The 12,532-nt window shown below is 39.6% G+C and overlaps 1 long non-coding RNA gene across 1 annotated transcript; it reads right to left on the bottom strand.

The window, feature by feature from the left end:
• Positions 1–6,728: 6,728 nt before the first annotated feature.
• Positions 6,729–9,465, bottom strand: LOC126504464 (uncharacterized). The gene is made up of 3 exons (XR_007592614.1): positions 9,261–9,465; positions 8,516–8,659; positions 6,729–7,795 (listed from the first exon to the last, which is right to left on the bottom strand). It is a non-coding gene; the product is annotated as an uncharacterized lncRNA (long non-coding RNA).
• Positions 9,466–12,532: the final 3,067 nt, after the last annotated feature.

Here is a 12,532-nt window from a genome sequence, read left to right as displayed (position 1 = left end):
GTTTTCTTGCTGGTTGGTCCAACATCAGTCATTTGCAACTACTTTTCTTTTTCCACCCCCACCCCACCCCACCCCCACCCCACCCACCACTACTGCCCATAAGCAGCCTCCAGAAAAGTTTTATTGAAACATGGATGATAAATTTTGATTGTCATTTTAGAATAGCCTATGAGAGAAAACTTTTATTAAACAGAAATCAAGAGTCAAAGTGTTGTACATATGGTAATGTGATACAGATATGAAAAAGATAAGTATTCAATTCCTTTCTAGAGATTGACCATATAGGATCAAAGAAGTGAGTTCTGGAGTGTCTCTTTCTCAATCTTTGGTCTAGTCCACAACATCTCAGAGAGGTGGGCATCTATTCCTTACTTTCTGTGCTCAATAACTTCTGCCAGCATTTTATAGCAGCAGAGAATCTGGGCTGGCGATGCATAGGGGACTCGAGAGGGTTTGGGAAAATGCTCAATATCACAGTACAGAGCCCTCAGGGTGATACTCTCTAGAACAGTTCATAATTGGAGCTGAACTAAATAGCTTTGTTCCCCCTCCAATCTGAGCCTGGTTACTTTATCAAGGAAACAGATGTTTATTGCTTTCAGGCAGAAAATAATAATTCGGGCAGGTTTACAAGCCAGCTTTCCTCCCAGAAAGCAATTTTGTCAGCTTCTTCATCCTCAAAGAAAATCACCAAATCAAGTCTTGCAAGGTGGATGATTAGTGGGTGGCGTGCCTGGCACCTCGTTTCTTCTTCCTGACTGGGGATATGGAGATGCTATTGACCTCCCACCAAGGGGAACTCACATTTTTGACAGTAGAATTGTCTTGGGGCATTTTCTTGGAGCGCACAATGCAACTATATGTTAATGTAGGAAATCAATAGAGCCTGGTACCAGGCACCCGATGTGGCTTGGATCATTGCTTACCAACCCTGATTCAATGGCTGGCGCTTATTGTAAGGGAGAAGTGGATCCTACATCCTCACCTCCACCCCAAGTAATCTGGAACATGAAGGAGTCACCTAGTAACCTCTTTATCCTTTGTAGTATCAAAAATTTTAAGGACCAGTTTTTATAACTCCCAGAAAAACTCAGGAAAATGATGACAGGGATAGCTAATGATGAAAATCTTTGGAGGTTTAAATTTAAATTCGTAGGGCACTAAGAAGTTCTTTTAAAGATGGGGACATCTTTAAATGCTTTTGAACAATATAACTCAAACCATTTTAATGATAGTTTTAAACATACATGAGATGTGGGACAGAGTATCTTAGAAGATCTTGTATTCTTTGTAATGTGTAGGGGAGTCAGAACCAGGGGAGCTTGGGCAATCTTTGCCCACTCAGGCTCATGGACCAGAATCAAGTGGAATGGAAACTCAGAAACTGCCATAGATCCAGTCTTACATGTTACTAGATATCACTGTACTTTTCGTCTGGGTACACCACTTAGTATAATGGCTCTGAGAATTCTTCAAGATGGCATCAGGGTTGCTTTGGAGTTACTGATAATACAATATGGATCTGGTCCTATCAGTTACATTCTGTCAGTATTTCCTTCACTCTTATTTTATATGAGTGATTATATGTATGTATAATATATATATATATAATATATATGCAACACATATATATTATATGAGGATCAGACTTTCTCATAAATTGAGTTACTCTTTGAAGGTGATGGGAAAGCATGGGATTTGGAGATGAGACATGTGGATTTGCATCCAGGCTTTGTGTTAACTGTGGAGGGAAAACAAGATCTTTCCAAAGCTACCACTTGGTTCTTGGATGAAGTCTCCATAATAAATGATAAACTAATAAGAGAAAAGCATTGTGGTTTGAATGAAAACTGTCCCCAAGCAGCTCTTCTATTTGAACATGTAGTCTTCAGTTTAGGACATTGTTTGAGGAGACTATGGAACCTTTAGGAGGTAGAGCCTTGCTGGAAGAAGTCTGCCACTGGGGGTGGGCTTTGAGACTGTTTAGCCTCAGCTCACTTCCTGTTTGTTCCCCTTGCTCCAGTGTTTCCTGCATGTGGAGGAACTGTGGTCTGTCAGCTTCCTGTCCCTTCCACCAAGCTTTCCCTACTTTTCACTACGCCTCCCCATCATGGCGGACTCCATCGCTCTGCAACGGTAAGCTAAAATAAACCCTTTCTTCTTTAAGTTGCCTTTTGTATTTTATCACAACAATAGAAAGTGGCTGGTTCAGTCATGCAGTTTTATGAAATGGAGGAACCTTGGCTCGAAAATCAGGCCCTAAAAATGAGTAAGCTTGAGTGTTTTCATGCTGTGTTTGTTAGATGTTCTAGCCTTGGATAAGAATAACCGGACATTAGAGTATAAGGAAAAACTGAGGGAATTTTGCCAGGCCAGAAATGCTCAGATTTCTTCTGTGCCACGTGTTCAGATATTAAGTATGCTCATCTGAGGACAGAGTGGGTATCTCTGGGTCGAAAATTTACTCATTTACTAGAGTGAGGTGGTTGAAAAGGTTAACAATAACCTTCTGCTGTTTCTGCTATATTCTTGAATTCTAAGAAGCCATCCATGCATGCACGAGTATTTGTGTGAGTGTATACACAAGTGTACGTATGCAAGTGTGTGCAGGTGCACATATATATATATGTGTGTGTGTGTGTGTGTGTGTCAGATTTCGCTCTTGACACTTCAAAGACTCTCCACTTTCCACCTTGTCCTGAAGCTCACCAATTAGACTAGGCTGGCTAATCAGCCAGCCTGGGAGCATCCACCTGGTATCACCTGTCCAGGACCAGGATGGCAAGCACATGCCACCCCATGTGCTTGTGTGTGTAGTTTTTGTGCATGGGTGCCATCAATACATATTCTGGAATGCAGACACCAGACAAGGACACTGGTGTTTTGCTCTAACACTCTTACAAGGTCTTCCACAAAATCTGGAGACAGGTTTGTGGCCATCAAGTCAACCATCCTCCTGTCTCTGCCCTCTCCCTGTGTAACCCTGGAGTTACAATGCATAGTGACCACACCCATCTTTTTATATGGGTTCTGGAGATTTGAACCTATGTCTTCTTACTTGTGCAGCAAACATTCGTTTCCATTGAGCCAACTCCCTAGCCCTACAGCTGGATTGTTACATAGGTTCTGGGGATTTGATTCAGGGCCTCATGTTGTTGGCAAGGCAAGGATTTTACCTTCTGAGATACCAGCCCAGCCTCCATAGCAAGATGTCTTGAAGCTCATTATTGAGTGTGAGGAGAGGGCTATTCATCAAAATTTATAGGTTTTACTGTATTTTTTAAAATTTCAATTGAAAAATAGGAAGATAATCAAGATACCTCCACCACAGGATGACTATAAAGACTGAGTGTTGAAGGTGATTAAATTAAATGTTCCCCCAAGTAGTGGTTTCCCAAGTGATACAAAATTCCATGTTGCTCACAGTGTAAGTCAATTATCTATAGTTGTTTACCTGCTTTTCTTGGTCTTTGCTGAAGCCTCTAAGTCATGTTTTCTTAACAAATTGAGTTAACTGGTGAGGAAGGAGGAGATGAGGAAATGGGATTTTGCCTCTCTGAATGATATAAGTATGGCTACCGTTTCTGTTGGTTGTGTTTACTCAAATATTTTACATTCGCTCCCTGCCTTCTCCCCCAAAATAAACTCATACAGTTCATTTTCTATGCAGCAATTGCCTTCATAGCATCTCCTGTGCAGACTGAGTCACGAAGTCAGACCAGTACAAGTGTTTCCTTCCCTCCTTCCTCTTGCTGCATAGATCAGGGCTTCTGAGTGGCATAAAGATTAACACTTGCATATTTTCCTTTAGTGGGAAGTCCATTTTTCTCTCTCTCTCCATACATATATACATACGTGCATGAGCACACATACACACGCGCACACACACATATATTCCAGGGCCAGGTGGAAATTGTCATAAGCTTGTTGTTGAACATTCAGGGCCTTCTTCACCCCCTGTGTTTTCATTTAGTTCTCAGTTCATGTTTTTAATAACTGGAATATAATTTTCTAACTACATAAATGAACATATTGGCAGAAGAGAAGTCAGGGACAGGACTTTTGTACAACTCAAAACAATGGCTTTCAGAAAGTATAAAATCTTGACTAACAGGTTGCTGCCGGGAGCATTGTGCCCATATATGAGGTAGTAAGGAAATAACACTAAAAATATTAAAAATAGATAAGGAAAAATGTTAAATTACTTTTTCTAGAAACATCATCAGAGAACCAGCCAACAGTGGCATAGCTGAAAGGTAATAAATTAGCTAGAAGGTGAACAGAGAATATACTTTGCTGGGATCCTGAGCCCAAAATAGCTTTGTAGTGGACACGTTTTTTTTTTTTTTTTTTTTTTGGACAGTGTCTACTCAAGGTCTCACGTCTCTGTAATATTCTCTCTCTCTCTCTTTCTTCTTTCCTCCCCCCTCTCTACCTCTCCCTCCCTCCCTTTTTTCTTTCCCAACTTAGTCCCAATTCTTTTAACGAATGTCGTATATTCTCAAAGCTACTGAAATTTCCTTTCACAATTAAACCAGAAGAGCATATTGATGATTCACTCCTTAGGATTAATAAAGAATGTACCAGCTGCTCATACAAGGGCTTCTATTCTTGGATGGTCCTGTCGTCAGCCAGAGGCTGCCAGCAACAACTCGCATGGCATTCTGTCATCATCTTTAACACAAGGAAAAGGATATCATTTTGAAAGTCAATATTTGCTAGGGAAGAACAAGCCAGGCAGTGAATATTGGCAATCTGTGACATAATACCGAAAGCATCCAATTCTGCAGAATTGCTTCTCGGAGAACGATGAGTATTTTGGCTAATTCACACCAACAGCTGCATATAGCTGATGCTAACAATTCTTTCTCTTTATTAGTCTCATCTTATTAGTTCTTTGAGAATTGTAAACAGTGTATTTTTCTCATATACACTTCCTCCCGCTACTCCTCCCAGATCCATCCCCACTTCCCTACCCACCCTGAACCTGTACATACTATGTTCTGAGTATGTGGCTTGCATGTATATGGTTTCAGGAATGACCACTTTGTACTGAATAACCAATTATCAGGCTCCTCCCTGGGAAAGACTCATTTTCATTCTTTCATTCATCCTTGTGCCTCTTATTCACGTTTTAGGGTGGTATCCTGCCACACTTCCCCTTCCACATTCGTGTGTTTAGCAGTGCTGTCCTTGTCCAGGTCTTCTTTAGGGCAGCCATATTGTTGAGGGATCATGAGTGTAGCATTCCTGTCAATTCTAGGAGATGTAATCTGACATCAGGTTTCCTGGTCCTCTGGCTTTTACAATCTTCCCACCACCTCTCCTTTGATGTGCCCCGAGCAGTAGGGGCAGGATTTGTATTGCAGATGTGTATGTTGGGCCTCTCTGCATTATGACCAGTTTGGGTTTTCTGTAATGGTCAGTGTTTGCTGCAAAGAGAAGCTTTACCAATGTGGGATCAGAGCTACACTAACCAATCTATTGATATAAGGATATTTTAGAATGCGCTTAAGAATTATGCTGGCCTCATAAAGTGGCAATAATAGGTTCTCTAGCAACAAGTAGTTGGTTAGGTTTCAGATACCAGGAACAATTTCCCTCCTGTTGAGTGAGGGCCTTACGTCCCTTATTGCTTCCAAGATACGAATGCTGCTACAGTCCCTTTGCATCTTACCATCTGAGCTAGTGGTTAGGAAAGGTCTAGTAACTCCCAGAATGACATCAACTCTTTCTGTTGCACTGGCTTGCCCTCAGGGGCCTGACATTGTCCCTACTGCTGAAGACACTGTGGACACAGGACTCAGTGCATTCCATCTGGGTCTAATCTGAAAACCTGTTCCCAGCAGGCTAGATTTCCTAGGACCAGAAGGTGAAATACCAGAGCGCTCGGTATTTCTACCCAGCTGGGACACCAACAAGCACAGGAATCTCTCTGAGAACTGAACAGAGGGATTGACAGTAGCGTGCCCGAGCTTTTGAAGGCACGTCCTGCAACTTGTGTATCTACCTTTCCCTCTCTTTCCAGAAAGATCTCTTCTAAAAGCAGGGAGCTGCAGAAGGAATGGCAATGCAGCATTGTGTCTTCCGTTCTTCTCAGGTGGAAGTCCTCAGCTTTTTATTCCTAGTGCCAAATATTCTCTCCCTAATTTTTCTTCTCGATTTGCAAAAAAAGTATAGGAAACAGCATAGCACAACTTCTAGAATTGTGAATAATACAGTATTTCTTGTGTTTTCCAAATCTGAAAAAACATAATTGTTTTAGGAAAATTAATATACCAATATTTATTAAAAGGAATACAGAGAACTAAAATGAACCAATAATTGTGAAAACAGAAAAATAAAACATATCCAAACTATTTCTTACAGACTTAAAGAAGAAAGCTTCAAAGTTTTGGCAGGCATATAAATATTTTAATACTTATATTAATATATTTATGTATTATACATTTATTATGTATACATAAACATAAAAATTGAGGTCACATCTTGAATTCAACCAATTATAAGTGTAGACAAACATAAGTCGAGAACATAGATGCTACTTGTCAAAGCAAACAGCATTGTCAAAGTTGAAAACATTTAAAAATTCTCATAGGATGAACAAGTTTGGAAAAAATATATATATTTTATTCCCTCAAGTATATCCTGTGATAAATACATATACACACATATATATATATATATCTTGTACATATTTATAATTACATATATATAATTATTTCATCTCCCATTCCATCCAATTCCACTCCCTTTTTCTCTCTCTTTACAAAATAAACAGGCCACCAAAAGAAAAACAAACAAACCAGAGTAAGAAATGAGATAAAGAGAACAGAAAAAGCCTAGGAAACACAAAAGCACATATGCACAGAAGCATACACACATACACACATGGCACACGCATACACACAAACACCATAAAACACAAAATAAGAAACCGTAAAATGCCCACAGCAACATGAGACAAATGTCTAGGAATTTATTTTATGTTGGTCATCTACTGCTACGTATAGACCCACCTACGTGTGGTTAATATACCTCCAGTAAAGCAGACTAATTTTTCATATGCAAGCAAATATCAATTGCAGATAGCTTTATCATTAGGAATGGGAGCTTGTGTCTATTTCCCCCTTTTGTCAACATTGGGGCACATCAGGCTTGAACCTGTACAGGCCCATCCACGCTGACACACATGTGTGACAGTCTTCTGGCATCTGGAAGGCCTTGTGTCCTTGGCATCATCCATTCTCTCTCCCTCTGGCTCCTACAATTTTTCCACTTCTTTTTACAACGTTCCCTGGGCCTTGCATGTGTGTGGGGGGGTGGAGTTGGAAGGCTGGGGACTTGATGAAGACAACCCAAGTAGGACTGAGTTTTCAAATCTTGTATTTGACTCCACAAAATGTATTATTATAGTTGATTTTCATGGACCATGAAGTTGTTTGATGGACAAGATGATAGGAACTGGAAGGTTATGGAACACAATTGCAGTCATATGGTGAAGAACTAGCAACTAGTTGCCAATGGATTCTTCAGAAAAACTAATCCAGAAGTCTGAAAACTTAACATAAGCATAGTTTGGCATCCAAACCTTGTAGTCAGCAAACTTTGGATCCATGATTTGCTGAGTCTTTGCTTTTGGAAGCTTTCGAGGATGAGTTTGTCATTGTTGGCTAGGGGGAGGCCCTGTTGTCTATTGTGCTGTTGTTGTTTTTGTGCTGTTGTGTAACTTTTAACAAGAGGTTTCCTTCACAATATTGCTCTGAAAATGAACAGTGAAGTATCTTTCAACTGCCTGAGGAGAACAACATAGATACAGTTACTTAGCTTCGTAAAACTGTAGGCAAGTATTTTGTCTTTTCCTAATCTCCTGAAGATTGTTTAGCCTTGTCTTGATATTGAATGGTAGGAGGTGAAGTTACAGGGCTGTTCAGTACATTTGATAGGCATACATGCTCTGAGATACTATGAGATACTAAGGTGGAAAGAGAATATAGCAGATCTCTAAACATTAATTTCTCATAATTCTTCCAAGTGGCACAACATATACTTCATGTTCACTAATATGTCTTTTGGGAAACCGTAAGAATATTAAGTCAAAAAAACATAAAAGGAAATCAAAAATAGTAGAAACATTATTTCTAAACTGTTAATACAAAACAATGAAGTATATAGTTTAGTGGATACTAACTATATTAAGGAAAACAAGGGGGAAATATTTTTATTTGGATATTGTAACTTCCTCCAACACAATGCTAAAGAGCTCACAAAACCCCAGGAAAGTTGGTAAAGGAATGGAAGAGAGAATCACAGCCACAGGGCACTCTGCCATAAAGGGCTGCAAAGTAAATTTAAGAACTGAAACTTTCTGATTCTCGGACTTGCCAATTTTGTAAAAGAATGTGAAAATATAAACACTTTTCACTTGGTAAGGACTCTTGCCAAAATAATTTTATAAATGATTCCCTGGTTTTCTAATGCCCATTTAGGGGACTCTGTCATGTCATGGACTTACCTTGGCCACACGTTAAACACTCTCCACGTTAGTAATCATTGCTCTTTTCAGTTAAAATAAGCACTTCATTGGGGACTTTGGTTTTATCGGTATCACTAGCAATATTTTGTTTATTGCACTTTTCCACAAATACACTGCAGTGATCTAGGGTAGGTGGAGAACACAGTTAAGCATATTAAGGAGGGTGAAGAACACAACTACTGCATATTCTATGTATGAGCAAGGGCTGAGAACACGTCTACTTCACATTAGAGAGGACGGGGACACAGCCACTGCATATTATGTGTATTAGGGAGGATGTGTATTAGGGAACACACCTACTGAGGAGGAGGAGGAAAAGAACACAGCGAATGCACATTGGGAATTTGGAGAACACAGCTAAGGTAAGAAGCCAGCTTGCTCTTTTCCTGTATGCCAGGCATATAGGCGGGTGCAGTTTAAGTCCATACTATCAAAAGATTACTTATTGCTCCGTGAAATGAACCTTTGAGATTGTAGTCAAACATCTTAAGTGCTACACCCAGTTCTGTGGTACTGAATTCCGGAAGCATTAGAGTCCCATCAACAACAAATGCAGGGACCTTTAGTGCCACCAGAAAGATTTCATCATTTGCAAAAATAGAAAAACCCTAAAATATTTCACTTCAGGTCACTTAAGCTTAATTCATCACAAAACATCACATAACACGTATCTGTTTGCACCCGAACAAAATGCATGTAATGTTGAAAATTGCAAGCCACCCACCTGTAGTCTAATAGTGCAAGGTAAAATGCATTGGGTGATGAATAATGGATGGGAATCTTCAAAATAGTATGTGAGGGCAGATTGTAGATCATCTCGTCTTCAATAATTCATCTGCATACTGCCTTACATCACACAGGCTGTGAGTCCTACTTAACACAAGGGAAGCACAGATATCAAGAGGTTAACTAGCCTCTTCAGGGCCACATGGGACATTATTTGTAGACACCAAGCCAAAGGTCAAGGATTGCATCAAACCATTTTTCCTGCCCCTTTTCCTCTGATTAGAAACATTTGTTTTAGCTGGTCAAATATTGGACTGTACGATACTGACCTTAAAGCAGAGAAGTATGCAGATACACACACACACACACATATGCACACACACACACATGCACACACACATATGCACACACACATATGCACACACACATATGCACACACACATATGCACACACACATATGCACACACACACGCGCACACTCACACACACATATGCACACACACGCACACTCACAAGCACAAACACAAGTATGCCAGGAAATCACTTAGAGCCAGTTTCAGTGATTTGGAGCTGTAATTATGATATTTGGCGAGAGAATAATCCTTATCCTTAGAAAACTTGACCAAGATCCAAAATATTGAAATGGTTTTCAAGCTCCATCATGTTGAAGTCCTGACTCCTGATGATATATATATATTTTTTAACAGTTACCATATTTTATCCTGAAGCAACTATTCCACAAGCCATACTGTAAGAGACATGGCAGGGCAATATGGAGATTTGGGGGATCAAGTAGATCGATATTAAATGAATTAATATAGTACCGTGTCCAGTGAATATATACAATAGAAATTAGAAAGTAACAAAAATTAACTAAATTAAAAAGACATAAGAAGATAAAGGGACAAAAATATATATATAAAAAAAAAAGGTTGTATTCCGTCTTAGCTGGGCATTGTGATGGATCCCTACAGTTGCGTTCAGCGATTGGAGGCATTCCCCAGCATTCAGGTTGAGACCAACTTAGTCTTCACAGTGCCACAATACACATTCTGCTGAAGGGGTTGTTCCATCCTTGACTAGATTCCATCCTTGACTAGATTCCTTTGGCAACAGCATGAATTGGACATCATCACTAAGTGGTTGAAGGGGTGATTCCTGAGAGAGGAGCGTGAAGCCCATGGGTGGTAACTATCACCTTCCACTGAGAGAACTTCATTTTTAAGGCCACTTTTGGCTTCTGAGTGGGCCGTGCCTTGGAGCTGCCGTGCTCATTGGTAAGAAAATAAATACTCCTTCTGCAGCCATTGCTGAGGCTGTTCAAAGGGAGTCTATGTTCTCTGCTCTCAGCCTGTCCTACGTGGCTTAAGAGAACTTAGGGCAGAAGGAGTTCTTGGTTTAGAGCAGCTTCCAGGTGAGCAGGTGTGTTTCACGTTTGAAGCTATGTATGAGTTGGAATGGCATTCAGAGTCACAAAGACCTAGTGGCTCAGAGGGAACACAGGTTGCAGTTCACCCTGTATGTGCCTCAGAGACACTCATGTCCCATATTGAGTAGAATGTGTCCCATTTGGGAGTCTTCAAAGGCATACCCAGATAAAAGTCATTTAGAAAATGACAGTAGACAGTTGACTGTTACCAAGCTAGCTTTCTTTACCATCATAGTATCCCTTCATGATGTCAAATACTGCTTCATTATCTTCCAAATTCTTTTTCATGTCACCAGTTGTTCAAGCATGTGTTCTTTAATTTGCATACATTTGTTAATATTCCAGTTTTCTTTCTTCTACTGATTTCTAGTTTAATTATATTATGGTCAGAGAAATTGGTATGGTTTTACTTTTCTTAAGGTTGTGAAGGCTTGTTTTGTGGGATTTGGAGAGAGGGCTCATCGCTTAAGAACACTAAGCTGTTTTTCCAAAGGTCCCAGATTTGGTTCCAGCATCCACATTGTAGCTCACAAATGTCTGTAACTCCAGTTCCAGGAAATCTGATGCCTTCTTCTGGCCCCTGTAGGCATCAGACATACATGTGGTATACAGGCTTACATGAAGGCAAAATGCTCATAAATAAAACCAACAAAATGCAAGCTTCATTGTGATCTAAAATGTGATCCTTCTTGGAGACCATCACGTTGTGCTTGAGGAGAATGTATATTGTGCTCAGATGGGTAGGGGCTCTGTGTACAAATTTGGGGCTAATTCGACCATATGGTAATGTGCATGTGTCTCTGCTGGATTATCTGACATAAACATATAACTGAATGTGCTGTTTTCATCGTTAAATAAATTATCTTCACCCTTTCAGCCATTGTGAATCTTTCAATGTGCTTTGGGTCTTCTGCAGACAACATATAATTAAATCTTGTTTGCTTTGTTTTATTTTCCATTTACTCAGTCACCCCATGTCTTTGGGAAGTTTAATCATTTACACTTAAAATAATTACTGACAGGGAAGTATTCACTATTATCATTTTGTTAATTTTTTAAGTTAGTTGTGTAGTCAGACTTTCTTTTGGGGTGCCAGCTCACAATGACATGGAGACTTATTATTAATTACAAAAACCTGACTTCAGTTTAGCTTCCTAACTAGTTCTAATAACTTAAATTAACCTATTTCTATTAATATATATCCTGTATGTACTGACATCCATCCTGCTTTTGTGTGTGTGTGTCTTCTAGCATCTTTCTCATGTTCCTCAACTCTTTCTCCTACTTCCTCTCTCTGCCCAGAAGTCCCACCTATACCTCCTGCCTACCTATTGGCCATTCAACCTTTTATTACACCAATCACAATACACCTTCACACAGTGTACAAATATCCTACAACAGAGTTGCATCTTCTAGTGTCCTTTTTTGATTTCTTTCTTTGGCATTTTAAAGATTTCATTGTGTATGTGTTTTCACTTCCTGATTAGGTTTATTTTAAGCTATTTTCTTTGAGCTTATTTTTCTCACTTCACTACTGGGACACTCCTGGTTCTGTAGGGTGTGTGTGTGTGTGTGTGTATGCTAAGTATGTTCATTTGTTCTGGTGGAGTCTATAGGGTTTCTGTGTGCAGGATCACATCATTGGAACTACAGATAATTTGACTTCTTACTTTCCTACTTGAATCTGTTTTATTTAATTATTCCTGTCTATCCCAAACTACAGTGCTCTACCAGACAAGGAAGAAAGAGAAGATACCCTATCTCATTGTTCATTTTGGTATAAATGCTTTCAGTTCTTCTCCACTTAGTGTATGCTATGGGTTTGTTATATATGATCTTTA

This window comes from Alexandromys fortis, unplaced genomic scaffold (assembly GCF_014885135.2).
Source record: "Alexandromys fortis isolate MF-2015 unplaced genomic scaffold, M_Fortis_MF-2015_v1.1 scaffold_55, whole genome shotgun sequence".
Lineage (NCBI taxonomy): Eukaryota > Metazoa > Chordata > Mammalia > Rodentia > Cricetidae > Alexandromys > Alexandromys fortis.
This window is presented reverse-complemented; position numbering and strand designations above follow the sequence as displayed.